Source organism: Nicotiana tabacum, chromosome 20 (assembly GCF_000715075.1).
Source record: "Nicotiana tabacum cultivar K326 chromosome 20, ASM71507v2, whole genome shotgun sequence".
Lineage (NCBI taxonomy): Eukaryota > Viridiplantae > Streptophyta > Magnoliopsida > Solanales > Solanaceae > Nicotiana > Nicotiana tabacum.
In genome coordinates this window covers 32,949,790-32,969,017 of record NC_134099.1, presented here as the reverse complement: position 1 = coordinate 32,969,017, position 19,228 = coordinate 32,949,790, and the positions used below count along the sequence as shown (strand labels likewise).

At 39.2% G+C, this 19,228-nt stretch overlaps 2 long non-coding RNA genes across 2 annotated transcripts; both read right to left on the bottom strand.

The window, feature by feature from the left end:
- Positions 1 to 230: 230 nt before the first annotated feature.
- Positions 231 to 2,229, bottom strand: LOC142174849 (uncharacterized). The gene is made up of 3 exons (XR_012703935.1): positions 1,951 to 2,229; positions 1,109 to 1,854; positions 231 to 1,035 (listed from the first exon to the last, which is right to left on the bottom strand). It is a non-coding gene; the product is annotated as an uncharacterized LOC142174849 (long non-coding RNA).
- A 62-nt stretch (positions 2,230 to 2,291) lies between these two features.
- On the bottom strand, positions 2,292 to 14,443 carry LOC107793800 (uncharacterized). The gene is made up of 2 exons (XR_001649810.2): positions 14,120 to 14,443; positions 2,292 to 2,900 (listed from the first exon to the last, which is right to left on the bottom strand). It is a non-coding gene; the product is annotated as an uncharacterized LOC107793800 (long non-coding RNA).
- Between the last annotated feature and the right edge of the window lie 4,785 nt (positions 14,444 to 19,228).

The following is a 19,228-nucleotide window of genomic DNA, read 5'->3' as shown; positions in this document are numbered from 1 at the left end:
ATAACTATTAAAATAAAACGAACGGTTAAAATAAACCTTTTTGGTATTTTTCAAATATCATACTAAAAGATAAAAATGGAATTAGATTAAAATTATTGCAAAATTAAAATAATATTCCTACCAAACTACTACTATTCCTGAAAATAAAGTGAAACTATTTTTGTATTTTTAAATTTTATGAAAGGTAGATAAACTAAAAGTAACACGATAAAATATCAATTACCTAAATAAAAGAGAAAAAAATTGTAATTTTTATTTTTCTGACAAAATAAAGTAAAAGAGTCAAAACTAGTTGAAATAGCAATATTAGGCCTAAACTAAATATTTAAATGCTAAAATATGTAAAATCTTGGGGAGGGTAAAAAATTACATGTCTACAGGGGACAGCAGCAGAGGCAGATTCTTGAGGGGGGTGAGGGGGAGCCAACAACTGCTCCTTCTCAGCCTCGAGAGCCACAACTTGGTCTTTCAGGTTTGAGGCATCCCGCTCGAGCTCACCAATCCGCTCCTCCAGCCTTGCCTCCCTTAGTGTGGTTGTCGCCCTTTCAACTTTCCGCTCAGACTTGAGAACGCAGATAGTGTCTTCCAGTGCCGCTACCCTCGCCAAAGATGCCACTCGAGCTCCCTCGGCCCTCTCCAACTCAGCCACCTTCCTTTCTAGCTCAACCACCTTTTCCGTCCACTCTGCACTCAGATCGGCAAATCTAGTGGCATTCTGCTCAAGCTCGGCTCGCAAAGACAATACCTTCGCCTGAAGATCCTCGCATTCTGCTGCAACCCCTTTGCTCACCTCGAGATCCTCGTCTTTGGCCCTAAGCAGCCCCTCGAGCTCGCTATATCTGCAGGTATACCGCACCAGATCCTCGTCCTTCATTTCCAACTCCTCCTTGAGGGACTGAGTATTATTGCTCGCCTTAAGCTGCGCGGCATCTCACGGCACATGTTGCGATGCCGGTGATACTTCGTGGCCATTTTCAGAAAGATATTGTCCTGCGTCTCATCCCGAAGAGCACTCTTGATCTCCAACATGTAAGTCTGAGGAGGGAAAACGGAAGAATCAGCGAAAGCAAATGGCACAAAACAAAGAAAATAGCAAAAAGATACTCACCCTCAAGGCCATCCTAGCCACACCGCGTGATAAACCGGAATTACTAATCTCCCGAAGAGACTTGCTTTCGGCGGCGGAGCATAGAAGATCAAATTGGGGCCCCAAGTCCACTGTGTCCTCCAACAGGTTAAAGTTCGACGAAATTTCGAGCACACGGGAAGGGCCTTCCGCCCTCACATCGACCCTGGTAAAACCTTCCTAGAACATCCTCACGTCATCAGGATCAATATCAGAATCAAATTCATAATTATCTACCACTACACCCTTCAACCTCTCATTAGCCGAAGAGGGGGTACGGGCCCGCCGAGACATCGATGGATCGCTCGAAATAATCGCGGCGGCCTCTGAACTCTGTCCGCCTGCCACGCCAGCCTCTTCTAAGCCCGAATGGGCGCCACCTCCACACCCAGGCTGGCATCACCGCCGGTTTCAAACACCGCCGAAATAGGGTCGCCCCTCGAGAGCGTTTCAATCAAAGACGCCCTCTCCGACATCAACCTCCGCTCTTTGACGGGGCCTCTTCGCCACCATCATGAGAAGGTTCATCCGTCGGGCGAACTGTGGGGACTGGAGTGTCCGACTGAAGAGCAGCCTTCGAATGCATATGATCGGACGCGGACGCATCCGCGGAATGGCCAGACTTTGGGCACCCTCATCCACAGCTACCACTGGTACGGGCCTAGCAGAAGTAGTCGTCAGACGAAAAGCAAGAACAAGAGCGCTCGCCCTTCTCGCTCCTCTCCGACCTGCCAATGAGAGAAATTCGACCAAACGAAGATATAAGGTAAAGAAAAATACGGAGCGAAGAACAAAGCAACTAAGGCCGAAACAAGCCGACTCACCAGCGGAAGGTTTGCGCCCAAAACTCTCGTGGAAAGGTGTCCATTCGCGAATCCCCATTGTGTGGGGAAAAATCGAGCTCACACACCCGCGAATATCAGCAACTTGCGAAGGAGGTACTCTCTCGGTTGCAAAAATAAAAACAAAAACACTCGACGGGATCACGAAAAGGGAGACGACCAACAACCCTTTTAGGAAGAAAAAAAACTAGATATTGTATGCCCGTGCAAGGCACGGGCCCGACATTTGAGCTTAACCTCATCGGTATTATCTGTTCTTACCTGCAAATACATAGAATAAAAGCTACAATATTAATTCAGTTATCTAATTTGTGACAATTATGAAAAAGAGGATATAGAATTTGTTTTGAATTGCATAAAGAAATAGCTTCATAAACTTTAAATGGAACAATGAGAGCAAACTAGTATTTGACCTATAAGCCATAGTATCCCTACTTCTTGCTAGCATAAGATTGATCCGGACAGAAATATGATTTTACAAGCCTGAATCCTGAAACTTTAACATCAAACCTTCTCCGATAAGGATGTCTCCGATAAATATGATGGTTTATATCACGATGTATTATAGAAACTGATTTGATTCCTTCGTGCGGATGCATAATCTCTGGAATAGGGAAAGAAATATGTAGTCGATCATTGATCAACCATAGAGCACCCACCTTTAGCAGCCCCATTGGTTGTCATCGTTCTCCGCCTCTAAGTTACGCTTGCTCTTCCCTCTCTACGACATGCATTTTTAGCAAGATCCCAGAATTCAGTACTAAATCATAAGACTGCTGCTTAGCTTGGAACTTAGTGAAACAAAGGGACATCTGGATAACTCATAACCCATAATCTTTCTTTGAGTAATACTGTGATAATGATGGTGCTGGACCATCTCAGTTATTGGCATTTCATTCATTCACTGAATGCATCTTTTCTTTTCCAGTAATCTGTATGTAGGATGGAATTTAACTTTGTTAATTGAAGAGGCAACATTAGTCCAAATATATAAGAATGAAGAAATAAAATGGCGTAAATGAAATGTTAAGAGGCTAATAAAATATTTGTAAAATCCAAAAAGAAAAAAGGCAACTCGATGCACTAAGCTCCCGTTATGTGCGGGGTTCGGGGAAGGGCCGGACCATAAGGGTCTATCGTACGCAGCCTTACCCTGCATTTCTGCAAGAGGCTATTTCCACGACTCGACCTCATGACCCCCTGGTCACATGGCAACAACTTTACCAGTTACGCCAAGGCCCCCTTCTATTTGTAAAATCCAAAGAAGCTGTGAAATATGTGCTGCAGAAAAACTGAGAGTAAAGAACCGGAAATGACATACAACAGATAGCTAAGAACTTAGCAATTATGTGATTACAATTTCTTCATAATTAACATATTATTGAATCTAATGAGGTAAATTGATCCATAACAATTTCGTATCACATATTATAAAATATTCCCATATAAAGTTTTACATTGATAACTCAAGACGTTGTGCAAGTTGATTATATTCATTTAAAAATTATTTGAGTAAGTATAATATGATAGAAGTTAACAAAATATCAAATACAACTAAGGTCGATAAATAATTGAAGTTACGTTGAAAGAATCTTTTGGTAATGTCCAAAAGAATCATGAAGACATACCTTGCTACCTCAATTCACAAAATATAAACTACTCTATACGACTCATACACTGGTAAGAACCGCCATCCTTACTCTCTAATAATCGAGCTCTATATTCTGATATCAAATGTTAGTAGTAGATAACCAGTTCTCATTGTTTTACTTTTTTGCTATTTAAAAAAATTTGTCAACCTCACTCTCTGGCAAGCCAAAGCACTGTCTGATGATCACATGCAACAGAGAGGTAATACCACACTCTTGAGTCATCCTTAAAGAAAATCGAAGAATCTACTGATATATTCTCTTTTATGATCATGTTTCTTTCATGTATAATTTAGGACACAACTCTACATATTCTTAAATAAATAATATAACGTTCTGACAAACCTCTTGATAGATGTGTCTTGGGCTAGCTGCTTTAATATAGTAAAATCATAATTCGTTGAAGTTAGACAGGGAAATTTCTATATGAAATGCCATTAAATGAAAAAGAAGAACTTCTGAGTCAATTAAAAAAAAAAAAGACACATCTTTAGTACCATAAATTTAAGTGTACAGAAAAGTTTTTGGTTTCAAAGAGATCTTCTTCAGTTGATAATGTTTAGATGATTCAATTTTTGAACGGACTGCATGGAGAAATATTAAAAACCTAATATGCACCAAGTCAATATATGGAATAAAGTTTATTTATTCCATTAGATCGCTATGGCTTCTTGTTGCGAAATATCGTGGGTTAACTAGCACACAATCATACACAAAGCAAATAGAGAAAAAAAATCAACACAAGGATTTAACAAGGTTCGGCTAAGCCTAATCCTCGGGGCAAAAGAAGAGAGATTTTTCCACTATGAATTAGAAGAAAAGCACCATACAATCGATACAATCCCCAACTACAACCCTATATATAGATCCCAAAAGGTCCCAAACATATATGAGAAAGGTTTCCCAATTTGACAAGGACTATAAGTTTTCCTTTCCCAAATCTATTAGGACAATGGGTTTTCCTAAACCTATAGGGACTATGGGTTTCCTAAAAATACAAGGAAATAATTCAAGCCACAAATAACAAATCTTCCCCTTGGCTTGAATTCTCTTCATCAACAGAAACAACGTCTCTCTGCCTTGCCCTCAGCCCTTGCAAGGGCTCTATCCATTTTCGCACGCATCAACCAAGTCTAGGAAACACCTAAACTTGTTAAGAGACTCAATCTCTTTACTCGTAGCACTAATCCGTCGATTTGGTTCTATACTCGGAATAGCTTCTAATAGTTATAACACTCAAACGCATCAACGGTCTCTGCAACTGCCAAAGCAAATCCAACTGGATTTGTATATCCAAGAAGATTCTCATCAACTACGTTTGCAAATCTTTGGGGTCGGTTGATCACTCTCTTCTCTCTGCATGTTGCAATGCTATATGGTTGTTGTTGCGTAGGTGCATCAACATTATCATCTTGATCAATATTTTGCACCTCCTCCACTTCCTCTACTTTAGAACTATTGGGTTGAGCTAGTGGAGATTCAATTTTTAGCTCTATGCGGTCACTGACACCACGATCTGTTTCTGCTATTGCCTTCTCCCTCTGACTGTCCAGTGAGGCAGATTCATTGAATGTTACATCCCTACTGATAATTAGCCCTGGAGTCTTTTGATCTGTACACCACAACTTATAACCTTTCACTCCAGTTGCATACCCTAGAAATATGCACGTCTTTGCCCTCGGCTCAAGTTTTCCATCCCTCACATGAGCATAAGTAGGACAACCAAATATCCTTAAATTTGAATAATCAGCAGGCGAACCTGACCATACCTCAAAAGGAGTTTTGAACTCAATAGCTGTGGATGGAGATCTATTGACCAAATAACAAGTTGTATTAATTGCTTCAGCCCAAAAATCTTTGCTAACACATGAGTGTGAAAGCATGTTTCGTGCCCTATCACAAAGCATTATATTCATACGTTCTGCAACACTATTTTGTTGTGGTGTTCAGATACAAGTGCGGTGTCTCACTATGCCCTCCCTGCTGCAGAAATTATCGAACTCAGAATTGCAAAATTCCAACCCGTTGTCAGTTCGAAGACGCTTAACTTTTCTTTCCGTCTGCCTCTCAACCATCGTCTTCCATTTAACAAATGTCGAAAATGCCTCATATTTTGTTTTCAGAAAATACACCCACACCATCCTCGAGTAATCATCAATCAAAGTCATAAAATATCTGGCACCACTCTTGGAGGGAACTCTGTTTGGACCCCACAAGTCAGAGTGTATATAATCTAACTTGTCTCTGGTCTTGTGCTCGGGCTTCTTGATGAACTTTACCCTTGTCTGTTTACCAAACACACAATGCTCACAAAAACTCAAAACATGATTTTTGTGCCCATTCAGCAAATTCTGCTTACTCAACAAAGACAATCCATTATCACTCATATGGCCAAGCCGCAAGTGCCACAACTGAGACCGATTCAAATCACTTTTCCCAGAAGTTACAGCACCTTCCCCTTCAACTACACTGGCCTGAAGATGATACAATTTAGAATGTAGTTTACCCTTCATAAGTACCATGGAGCCTTTACACAAGTATTCCATTCTCGAAGTGAAATTTATACCCTTGATCATCCAAAGTCGAAAGAGAAATCAAATTTCTTTTTATCCGAGGAACATGCCAACACTCAATGTTTCTGATAATTCCGTTGAACATTCTCAATTTGATGTTACCAACCCCCTCTACTGGTAATGGATTATCATCTCCCATATAGGCAGTCCCACTCATTTGTTTGTAAGTTGCAAACCAATTCTTGTGTGGACACATGTGGAAAGTAGCACCAGAATCAAGAACCCAAGAATTTTGCCCATGACTAGAACTCACAACACAAACTTCCCCTACGTAATCACTATCATCAGAATTATTTCCAGTGTCAACAATATTTGCCGAATTATCTATTTTCTGCTTCCCTCTTTTCTCCTTCAGCTTAGGACAATCTCTCTTGTAGTGACCTTGCTCCCCGCACTCATAACAGTTTTGCTTCCTTGCTCTAGACTTTGATCTTGCGGTTGACTTTTTCCTGTTAAAGTCCTTTTGTTGTGTTCTTCCTCTAATCACAAGACCCTCGCCCTCAATTCTGTTGTCTGGAAAGCTCTTTTTCAACTCTTTAGATTTTAGTGCATTAGTAACATCTTCTAGTGAAATGCTATATTTCCCATATAGCAGTGTATCGGCAAAAGTATCATAAGACTGTGGTAAAGAACATAACACAATCAAGGCATGATCCTCACTCTCAATTTTGATATCCACATTCTTCAGGTCCATTATAATTGAATTAAACTCATCAAGGTGCGTTTTAACAAGTGTACTTTCGTTCATACGGAGATTGTATAACCTTTTTTTCAGGTAGAGGCGGTTTGTCAGCGATTTCTTAGAATACAGTCTTCCAGCTTCTTCCATGTCGTTGTTGCAGAAGTTTCTTCAGCAATTTCCCGAAGAACGCTATCTGTAACGCTCATGAAGATCACACTCAAAGCCCTCTCCTTCAGGTCTTCCTTCTTTGTCTCTTTCATATCTTCAGGAAAATCCTCATCAATTGCTTTCCATAATCCTTGTAACACCAAGGACGATTTCATCATAATCTTCCATAGACTGAAACTAGAACCTCCAACAAATTTCTCTACTTCATATGATAAAGACATATTAACCCTAATTATGTGTAGAAACCCGAACCTTGCTCTGATACCAATTGTTGCGGAAAATCGTGGGTTAACTAGCACACAATTACACACAAAGCAAATAGAGAAGAAAAATCAACACAAGGATTTAATGAGGTTCGACTAAGCCTAATCCTCGGGGCAAAAGAAGAGAGAGTTTTCCACTATGAATGAGAATAAAATCACCATACAATTTATAGAATCCCCAACTGCAACCGCTATATATAGATCCCAAAAGGTCCCAAACATATATGAGAAAGGTTTTCCAAATTGACAAGGATTATAAGTTTTCTTTTCCCAAATCTATTAGGACAATGAGTTTTCCTAAACCTATAGGGACTATGGGTTTCTTAAAATACAAGAAAATAATTCAAGCCACAAATAACACTTCTCCTATTGAGTCTCGCATTCTTGCCCAATTAGAACTGAACAAAAAAGCTATTGTGTATTTAGAGACCTTGAAATTGTCTGGTCCATCATTGTAATGAAGTTCGATTGAATTCTGAAAATCCTAATTTCAAACCCCATGGTAAAATTCAAATTCCTTAATGAAAAGATAAAATTAAACTACATGTATGCAACTACTTCAAAGCAGAGCGGGACGGTTGGCCCGATCTGAATCCCTACTGTTGTGTCGGGTCTTCCCAATCAACTGTATAGTAAATGCTGGTTGGATCTTCAATTCGACTTTTCATTCAATATAATACTCCTCATACAAAAAAGGGCAATTAAGTAATTTACCCAAAAAAGTAACAAATAAACAAATTAAAAAAAGGGAAGAAACCTACTTTAACTAAAAGAAGGTCAAAGCCACAACTAAAAGAAAAGGGAAAGAAAGGGGAACAGACAGAAGCAAAACGATTTCAGAAGAAAAAAAACCCTTAGAAGGAAAGGAAGAAAGCATCGAACGGGAAAAACAAACGAAAGAGAGTCTCGGATGTTTCTTTAACGCTGAAGACCGTGTTTCATCTAATCTTTGGTATACAATTCCTTAAGTTTCAGCAATACACTCCAAATTGAATTGGAGGAAGTTGTACGAATTGCTCGAGGTGAAGCATTTGGAATTTCGGCACGAGTGCTAGACAGCAGTTGACGCAGGCGAGGATTTCGTTAATTAGAGCACACATGTTGATATTTCTCGGTGAGCCTCGCACTTGTTCGCTTGGGCAGAGATTTTACTTATTGTTATGGTCTTTTCATTGAGCTCTTAGAGTCGCTCCATAGTCATTATTTTATTGTAATGTGTATTCTTTCGTTATTATAGTCTTATGTTGAGTATCGTTCTCATTTATCAAAGTTGGAAATAAATTAGTATTTCTAGTGGTTAGTTGGTGGTTTAGTTATGGTGGAGACTTGTATTGGTTAATTGACAAGTTGTCAATTATTTGGTATAATATTAGGATGTTTGGTTGTTGATTTGAGACAGGAAAGTTTTTGGGATGGTCCAAAAACAGGGGAAACTCTGTCTGATTTTCTGTAAAATTTCCGATGAAGCTTACTTGGGAGCAGTCGCTCCTAAGCGCCGGTCACAATCCTAAATTGGGTCGTGACAAAGTTGGTATCAGAGCTTAGGCTTTAAGTCCCGAGTCATGGAGCAATGTTTAGTAGATTCTTGTTCATGGGTATGTAGGCGCCCATACTTATGATCTCGAGGCTACTGAACATTTAGGAATGTTTTCCCTTCTTTCATTCTTTGATCATGCGTTGAGATAACTTGAGATTGACTTTGGAATATTTCTTTTGCGGATGGCTAGGACACGCCCACCCTCAGCTGCTGGACGTGGTGCTGGACGTGGTGCTACCCGGGGTGGCGGTCAAGTTGGGGTTCATCAAACTAGAAGATAAACTGCTGCTCAACCTCAAGTTGGGAACATGGGTCAAACCCAAGCTGTTATGCCAGATCAAGTGCAAGAGCAGGGAGTTCACAATGCTCCACCGCTAGTGTCAATTGTTGTACCTACTGTTGCCTTACCTGCAGATGCAGTGACAAGGTTATTGAATGTATTAGAGGAATTGGTGCCTACTCAGGGCGGAAGTTCAGCTCCTCAGGCTACTTTACAGACACAAACACCTACACTGACTCAGCCTTTCGGAAATAAGGAAGTATCCCTGCAAGAGTTTTTGAAATTAAAATCACCAAAATTCATAGGTTCCGATAATTCAGCAGATCCTCAAAGTTTCTTGGATGGGACACTTAAGGCATTACGTGCTCTTGGATGTTCTAGTGAGAGAGCCGTGGAGCTCGCAACATACAAACTAGAGGATATGGCCAACACATGGTATGAAACGGTATTGCTAGGAAGGCCAGCAGGAGCACCACCACTAACATGGGACGAGTTCACTAAGTTGTTTAAGAATCATTTTCTTCTAGACAGTCTGATGCAACAATATGCTAGAGACTTTGAGATATTGGTTCAGACTCCAGATATGGATGTGTCAACATATAACACTAAGTTCTGTAAGCTGGCTATATATGCTCCTCACTTAGTGCCTACCGAAGAAGATCGAGTTCAGAGGTTTGTTGATGGATTGGTTGGTCGTTTATACACTGCAGTAGCCCCACAGATGAAGATTTTATCCTACTTTGATGTAGTCGACCTTGCTAGAAAGATTGAAAACAAGGGACGTGAGGAGCGTACAACTAGTGATTTACGTAAGAAGGCCAAGACATGGGGTGCTTTCAGTGGTGGTTTTAGTGAACATAGAAGAGCAGGAAATCAGGGACAACAACAACAGGGTTCTCAGACAGGGACACACATGTCTTTACAGTCCACATGCAGACCACATTACAGACAAGGTAATAGGGGACCATCATCTTCTGGACATCGTAATTCTGGGCAGATATATACCATTACTCCAGTCTGCCAGACTTGTGGTAGATCACATTTGGGCCAATGTCGTGTTTTAACTGGAGAGTGCTTTCGGTGTGGCCAGTTGGGACATCACTTGAGGGATTGCCCTCAGCCTCCGAGAAATTTCAACCAGGCTTCTATTCAGTCAGTTGCACCGACTCAGACTACCCGTAATACTTCGGGTGCTACAGGTACAAGAAATAGAGGTTGAGGTGCTGGAGATCGTGCTACTGTGAATCAAGGACAAGGCAATGCTGGTAGAGGTCAGGCGAGAGTTTTTGCATTTACTAGACAGGATGCCCAGGCATCGAATGCAGTGGTTACATGTATTCTTTCTGTCTGTTCATTTGATGCACTTGCGTTGATTGATTCGGGATCTACTCACTCCTATGTGTCCTCGTACTTTGCTTTGAGATTTAGTAGACAACCCGAGCTATTGAATGATCTTTTTCTAGTTGTTACACCTATTGGAGAGTCTCTATTAGCTGAATACGTATATCGTGCTTATCAGATTCGGGTTGAGGGTAGAGATACTCTAGCTGACCTTATTGTACTTGATGTGATTGACTTTGACATGCTGATGGGAATGGATTGGTTATCTTCTTGCTATGTTATAGTCGATTGTCATGCAAAGATAGTTAAGTTTGAGATAGCAAATGAACCTAGTTTTATTCTAAGAGGGAGTTAGGTTCGAGAGACTTGCAAAATTATATCTTTTATGAAGGCTCAACAACTTCTGAAGAAAGGTTGCTTGGGTCTCTTAGCTATTGTAAGTGATACAAGAAAGGAAACAGTTAGTATAGAAAATGTACCAGTAGTGAGAGAATTTTCTGATGTATTTCCTGAGGATTTACCAGGATTGCCTCCAATACGAGAAATAGACTTTGGTATTGATTTGCTACCTGACACACAACCCATATCGAATGGCACCAGCAGAGTTGAGGGAGCTAAAGCAACAGTTACAAGATTTGTTAGATAAGGGTTTTATTAGACCTAGTGTATCACCATGGGGTGCACCAATACTATTCACAAAGAAAAAAGACGGATCCTTGAGAATGTGCATTGACTACAGGCAGTTGAACAAGATAACAATACGTAATAAATATCCTTTGCCTCGTATAGATGACATGTTTGATCAGTTACAAGGAGCTGGCCATTTTTCGAAGATTGACCTTTGTTGTGGTTATCATCAACTTAGAATCAAAGATGAAGATATTTCTAAGATGCTTTCCGGACTCGATACGGGCACTATGAGTTTCTTGTGATGCCTTTCGGATTGACTAATGCTCCAGCGGCATTCATGGATTTAATGAATAGGGTGTTCAAGCCGTTTCTGGATAGATTTGTTATAGTATTTATTGATGATATACATCCTGGATCCACAAAAAATGTACCATGACCTGAAGCAATTTTATTGGTAGGAAGGTATGAAGAAAGATGTTGCTAACTTTATTTCTAGTTGTTTGACTTGTCAGCAGGTCAAGGCAGAGCATCAGCGACCTGCAGGACTACTACAACAAATTGAGATTCCAGAGTGGAAATGGGAAAGAATTACTATAGATTTTGTCACCGGGCTACCACGAACCCTTAGAGGTTATGACTCGGTATGGGTGATTGTAGATCGACTGACAAAATCATCACACTTTTTGCAGGTGAAGACTACATATGGTGGAGTCAGGTATGCATAGATATTTATGAACGAAATTGTCTGACTTCACGGAGTTCCAATATCTATCATCTCTGATAGAGGATCATAATTTACCTCACACTTTTGGAAATCTTTTCAAGAAGCATTGTGTACACGAGTAGATCTTAGTACTGCATTTCATCCACATACAGACGGGCAGTCTGAACGTACTATACAGATCTTGGAGGATATGTTGAGAGCTTGCATTCTTGAGTTTGGAGGTAGTTGGGATGCTTATCTACCTTTAGCTGAATTTGCTTACAACAATAACTTCCACTCCAGTACTCAAATGGCACCGTACGAATCATTGTATGGTAGAAGATGTCGTTTTCCTATCGGATGGTTTGAAGCTGGTGAGACTAACTTATTGGGACCCGACCTAGTACAAGAAGCTATGGACAAGGTCCAGTTGATCAGACAGAGATTGCTTGCAGCTCAAAGTAGATAAAAGTCTTATGCTGATAAGAGAAAAAGAGATTTAGTGTTCACAATTGGGGACAAAGTGTTCCTACGAGTCTCTCCTATGAAAGGTGTGATGCGGTTTGGGAAAAGAGGCAAGTTGAGCCCCATGTTTATAGGACCGTATGAGATACTAGACCGAGTGGGAGCGGTGGCTTATCGTTTGGCACTTCCTCCTGAGTTATCTTTTATTCACCCAATATTTCATGTCTCAATGCTAAGAAAATGTATATCAGACTCATCCCAGGTGCTTGAAGCACCAACTATACCGCTTGATGAGAAGTTGTCTTATGAGGAAGAGCAGATGACAATTGTTGATAGACAAATAAGAAAACTACGGTCAAAAGAAATTCTGTTCGTGAAAGTCTTATGGAGAAATCATACTGTTGAAGAAGCTACATGGGAAATAGAAGATGTTATGCGAGTCAAGTATCCTCATTTATTTCAGTTTACAGGTACGTACCAGAGCTAAATTCGGGAACCGAATTTCATAAGGTGGGAAGAATGTAATACTCCTCATACAAAAAGGGCAATTAAGTAATTTACACCAAAAAGTAACAAATAAATAAATTAAAAAAAGGGGGAAGAAACCTACTTTAACTAAAAGAAGGTCAAAGCCACAACTAAAAGAAAAGGGAAAGAAAGGGGAACGGACAGAAGCAAAACGATTTCAGAAGAAAAAAAAACCTTAGAAGGAAAGGAAGAAAGCATCGAACGGGAAAAACAAACGAAAGAGAGTCTCGGATGTTTCTTTAGCGCTGAAGACCGTGTTTCATCTAATCTTTGGCATACAATTCCTTAAGTTCCAGCAATACACTCCAGATTGAATTAGAGGAAGTTGTATGAATTGCTCGAGGTGAAGCATTTGGAATTTTGGCACGAGTACTAGACAGCAGTTGACGCAGGCGAGAATTTCGTTAATTAGAGCGCACAGGTTGATATTTCTCGGTGAGCCTCGCACTTGTTCGCGTGGGTAGAGATTTTACTTATTGTTATGGTCTTTTCATTGAACTCTTAGAGTCGCTCCATAGTCATTATTTTAGTGTCATATTCTTTCGTTATTATAGTCTTATGTTGAGTATCGTTCTCATTTATCAAAGTTGGAGATAAATTAGTATTTCTAGTGGTTAGCTGGTGGTTTAGTTATGGTGGAGACATGTATTGGTTAATTGACAAGTTGTAAATTGTTTGGTATAATATTAGGATGTTTGGTTGTTGATTTGAGACATGAAAGCTTTTGGGATGGTCCAAAAACAGGGAAAACTCTATCCGATTTTCTGTAAAATTTCCGATGAGGCTTACTTGGGAGCACTCACTCCTAAGTGCCGGTCACAATCCTAAATTGGGTCATGACAAGACTAAACAAAAATCATTCAGAAATTTTAAACCAAAAACATAACTATTCATCTGGATATATGGATTCCAAATAAACACGCAAACCCTCAGCTTTTTGGGCAAAGTACAAAATAAAAAAAAAAATCTATTGCTAAAATTGTAGAGCCAATTTTGCCACAAAATTATAGAATAAGAAACCAAAACAATATTCTCTAACAAGGTACCGTATGATCATACTAATTAATCATGAGTAGAAGCTGAGAAAATAGTCATTAGCTTAAAACCCAAGATTTTCGAAAACCATAATGGTAAATCAAAAATTTCCTTGATTTGAATATTACGTGACAAATCGAATTAAGCAATTGTAACTCATTACGTGGCAATAGATAAAGGTGGATCAATTTTTGAAATATATAAAGTATTATGTGGCAAGAATTAGAGATGAGAACATTCTAGAATCTAGAGACAAATGCATGAACTCACTGAGTAAATAATGAATTGAGTTCTCACCAGTGTGGCAGTGTTGGAGTAGGACATGCTTATACCACTTTAATACGCAGCGGCCAAACCAATTTCAAGCATAATTCTTGCACTCCAGCCCAGTTTAAAATCAATTACTAAAAGATTCATAAAAAGTTGGTTGGAGAATGGAATAAAAGATATAGCAACTAAGTTAAAGAGAAATAAGAATGACGGAGATTCATGAAATAAGCAAATGTAAATAAATTCAGATTTAGAAAGAGAAGAATAAACTAAAAGGAATGGCTGAATTGGAGAATCGTAGGAAGAAAACAGGAATAGAACATCCTAGAATCTCTTTAATTGATTGATGATGCAAGAATTAAAAGAAGCGGGGGAGACTTTTACACGTTCTTCACTAAAGCAAATTATAGGTTAGCTGAAAATACCAATTATGCCCTTGGTATATAAGAAAAAAATAATAATAAAAAGAAAGGAAGATCTGCGGGCAAAATTCCACGCCTTAGAAAATCCAGCAAGGTTCGATACCACGTGTTCTGTTCAGATATAGAAGAAGTTCTCCCAGAAGTGGTGAAGTGGTGATTGGCCTTGTCATCCATCTTCACCACCAAACCCTTGGTTCCTCGGTGACGAAGGTGAATCATTGTGCCCCTATAAAAATGGGGCACGAAGAGGTGAAGCATGTATTGTAGAGAAATTCCCCGATCGATCAGCTCCGCGTACTTGATAAGCATAAGGAAGAGTTTGTAAATGTACGGAGAGAGTTGAGCCTGACACACTTCGTAGAAGTGGCAGAAGTCCACCGCCAAGGAAGGAAGGGGAAGCGTATATCCGATGACAAATGGATATGCGTAGAACGCGCAATAGCCTGGGCGGTGTACATGCACTATGTCACGATCCGCCGGAACCGGTTCAATGTGATATGGGATTCTCCATTTGGTTTTAAACGTCGTGAGCACCGCGACATCCATCGTAGAAATAACAAGTTCAAACTCATCCATAGCAGGGCTCTTGAAGTCAGTCCTTGCCTTTCCAAGGCGGGGGACCACTTCATTCACCGTCGAAAAACTTTCATCCTCCACCATAGTCACTCCCTCTTCGAGTGGAGGTATATCATTTTCCGGTACCGGGGCACCAACAGCTCTATCAGGGTTGGAGGATGCACTAGCCATCTCTTCTTTGGTTGCAAAAGTTGGGAATGATAAGGGAAAAAGGTAGTGGCTACAAGAATCTTTAACAGAAAGGGAAATGTGAGAAACTGAATGAGAAAAAGAAAAGCCTCTCCTGAGCGATTGGGAAACACAACATTCGAATGTAAGATTTTCCCTTGTTTATAGGGATATAATTACCCTGAGCGGGAAAACCAAACGCCATCATTTTGAAATGGAAAGGGCACAGGAAATGACACAATACATAGAAAACGTGCGTCATAATGACGCATGAGGAGTTTTAATGACATTCTGAACTGACGTGATGGTCTGATGCAGCTCTCAAAATGTCACGTCGCTACTTCGCCACGAGGTACTCGCCTATTGCCCAAAGTGCTCAAATTTCTCATAACTTTTGAATCGATAGAGTCCGTCCATCGAGCTCGCCAAAAGACGACCCCAATAGGAGGAGGGACTAACTGTATGGGTCGAAATCTGACCAAACAAGAATCTGCGTGAAGAGGAACGGTAAAGTCACTTGGGCCGAAGTTGTATTCGTACAACGCTATAGCGACGAGCACCTTGGCCACGACCGAGGTCGCGTACTTAGAATGCTTGTATGGTGTATTGGATGTTACGACATTTCAGAGGGTCAATCTGTAAAACAATTAAATGACTTAGATACTCTGGTCAATGACCGTTGTGTAAAGGAGAATACCTAGTATATATACTAGATGGGAGAACAAAAAAGGGGACACTTCTTCACGTATGAGAGAAGGTTCAGAACTTGGCTATTCATTTTTCTGTAACCATTGTTATGGAATAAATAAAGGCATACCATGAGGTTGTTAAGGGTAAATACTTTCTTTCTTCTCTATTTAACATTGTAGAGTAACGATGTCGAGAATGAATGTAAGTTCATCATATACATTTGATTTGTTCCCTTATCTTTATGAGTTCAAGAGCTCAACCTTACCCAACTTTTCTTACTTAGCATTTGTTGATCTAGAGTTAATTATCTTTGGTTAGGATTTGCCTTCTATCTTCTTATTTAATTAGTTTAATAAAAAGTCTCATACTTTTTGATCAAACAATCTCTCCAACATTATCTGCAAGGTTTCATAATATTATTCGCTAATATATTTAGAATTTCTAAAAACTACAAATGGACATGGAATAATACGAAGCAAATATGAGAATTTTACGAAACTGACTTTCTTTTTAGATTAATAATTAACTACCTATATGATTAGTGCATGTGTACACCAACTGAAATATAGGTGGTACGTACTTGTTTTGAATGGTTCTCACAGATACCTCCGTACTTTTTATTGATTTAGTCCTCACTAATCATTTCATTCTTATCCTGTCACTAATCTTTAAAGTTCATCATTTTTAAATAGTCCATTTGTTACTATTATATTGAGGTAAAATTGGGAAATTTTATAAATTGACAACTTGTGGCCATTTAATAATGAATGTCAACTGTGTCGATTACTGAGAAGAAATGTCACAATAATGAAATGAGAATTAACAACAATACATGCAACAAAAAGTTTGGCTCCTGCATAGTAGCTTACTAACCAAAAATAAATGGATCGTTTTGGATAGTTTACTGTGAATGTAAAAATAATCTCTTAAGTGTCCGTTACAATTTTACTTGCACGAAATTGATCTCACAAATATCTCTTGTTGTATCTTCATCAATGGTTCTACTCCACTTTATAATAGGAGAGTGTGATTGGGTCTGATTATGTTATAGAGCTAGCACACCGACCGACTTTGAATTTTTGTTGTGCCGGTGCATATGACTGCCTAATCTTTGGTCTATCTATCATTGCCCATGTTGGACTGACTTCCATGAACTTAGAAATCATTTACTCCTTTATTTTAGCAGGTATCAGTCTTGACCCAAAGAGTTGGCCTGTCTATATATCAACTCGAAATCAAGAACATTTTATTCGGCATTGCTATTATAGAAGACATGCCGAAGTGTTTACGCGAAAAGTGGATATGCTTGCAATTTTTTTTTTGCAAAGCAGATATAAATTAAAATGTGACCCAAAAAGCGAGTATAGACGCAAATCCCCCGAATCTATTGCCACCTTACTTTTTAAAGGAGTTATATAACTAAAAAATATTTGTAATGAATTATAAAAACTGATTCTCCCTCTCATGAATAGGAGTTGACATTCATTTATTGGATAAATCTATTTCAAGTGCTTAAGTAAACTGGAAGAGAACCTATATCCAAAAAAATGTACCATATTGTCCTTGAATTCCTGAAGAAATATCGCCATTGCCCCTCTCAAAATAACCCATTAACATGCATGGGAATAGGTATTGCCATATCAACAAAGTTTTGGGTAATATTGTACCATTATTCTAACATTTGGATTGTTCTGAGAACTATGAATTTAATTTCTTATAACGTATTCATAAAGTTATTAGTGCTTTAGTTTATGCTGATCATCAATCTGACTAGACTTATGATCATTATACTCTGGACTTCTCTTAACTAAATAAGAAATTAATGCATTCTCTGATATTGATTTGAAGAAGAGCTAACATATCTGAAACTTCCGCTATGTATTAGAAATGGGGAAGAAAGTAGTTCTCTTCCATTGGAGAAAAAAAAATCCTCTCCGTGATTGAAAACGAAGACATCTAAAAGTGTACTTTGGTTTGTTTGTTTTATTTTTGGTGCGGGGGCGCTTGTCGATTTCGTCAACCAAACTATGCAGCTCTGATGTGTAATTATGAACCTGAAATAAAGCTAATAATACTAAAAAAAAATATTATTTTTAGACGAAGTAGCTGAGATGAGGATGTTGGGGTGGATATGTGGGTATACCCGGTTAGATAAGATTAGGAATGATGTTATTAGGGAAAAGATGAGAGTAACCCCTGTGGAGGATAAGATGAGGGACGTGAAGTTAATATGATTCGAACATGTTAAGAGGAGAAGTATAGAAGCCCCAGTTAGAAGGTGCGAGCGGTTAGCCTCGGTAGGCAGCAGGAGGGATAGAGGCAGGCATAAGAAGTCTTGGGAAGAGGTTATTAGGCGGGACACAGCGCAACTGGAACTCACTGAGGACATGACCCTAGACAGGAGGGTGTGGAGGTAAAAGATTAGGGTAGAAGGTTCTTAGGTAGTCATGCGTTTCTCTTGTCTTACTCAATTCACTAACATTAGTGTTAATATGATATCTTTTATTCATATATATGTGGGTGTGGGTGTGGGCCTAAGGGGCCTAAGTGGGCCTGGCCTATTTTTTTTAATTATTTAAGGCAATTCCTTGTAAATTATATTATATAGTTGTGACTTAAAATTTTTTAATTCAAATTTAAAACACAAAATATTGTAAAGAGATACTCAAAGGAATGCGTTATAATTTTTATTATTATGACATTAACAAAACATGTCCCAATCTTTCTTAGTTTTCTCCCTTCCCTCCTCCCCTTAGTCTTCCTCCCCCCTATGGAATGAGCACAACAAGGTGCTAATACCACCATTAAGAAGAAAAAGAAACTAATCAAGATGTGCGAAAATACAAGTTAACATATTAATTTTACATGGTATCTCTTACAAATTTCATAAATCCTTCAACGCTCGGAGGAACTTCCGTTGGTGGTGGCGGAAAAGAAGCTTGTTCATCACCGCTTCCGGGCGAAGCTGCATCCTCCACAAGTTCAGCTAGCATTTCTTCGTAAGCTTCGTCTACGTCTAGTTGTGATTCAACAAGTCCAAAATTTCTTCGTTCCGAACGGATCCAATCTCTGAAAAGTACTGATTTTTCCAAGCTCTCCCTGATAGACGCTCTATAATCACCAAGTTGAAGTCTTGCTTGACTGAAAGTGCTCTCTGATGCCACTATTGAAGCTTGAATGGTTAAAATATCTCGGGTCATCCTTGAAAGAATCGGAAAGTATTTTTCTTTGTCCTTCCACCATTCCAAAATATTAAAGGAGCCATCGGGATTCACTTCCT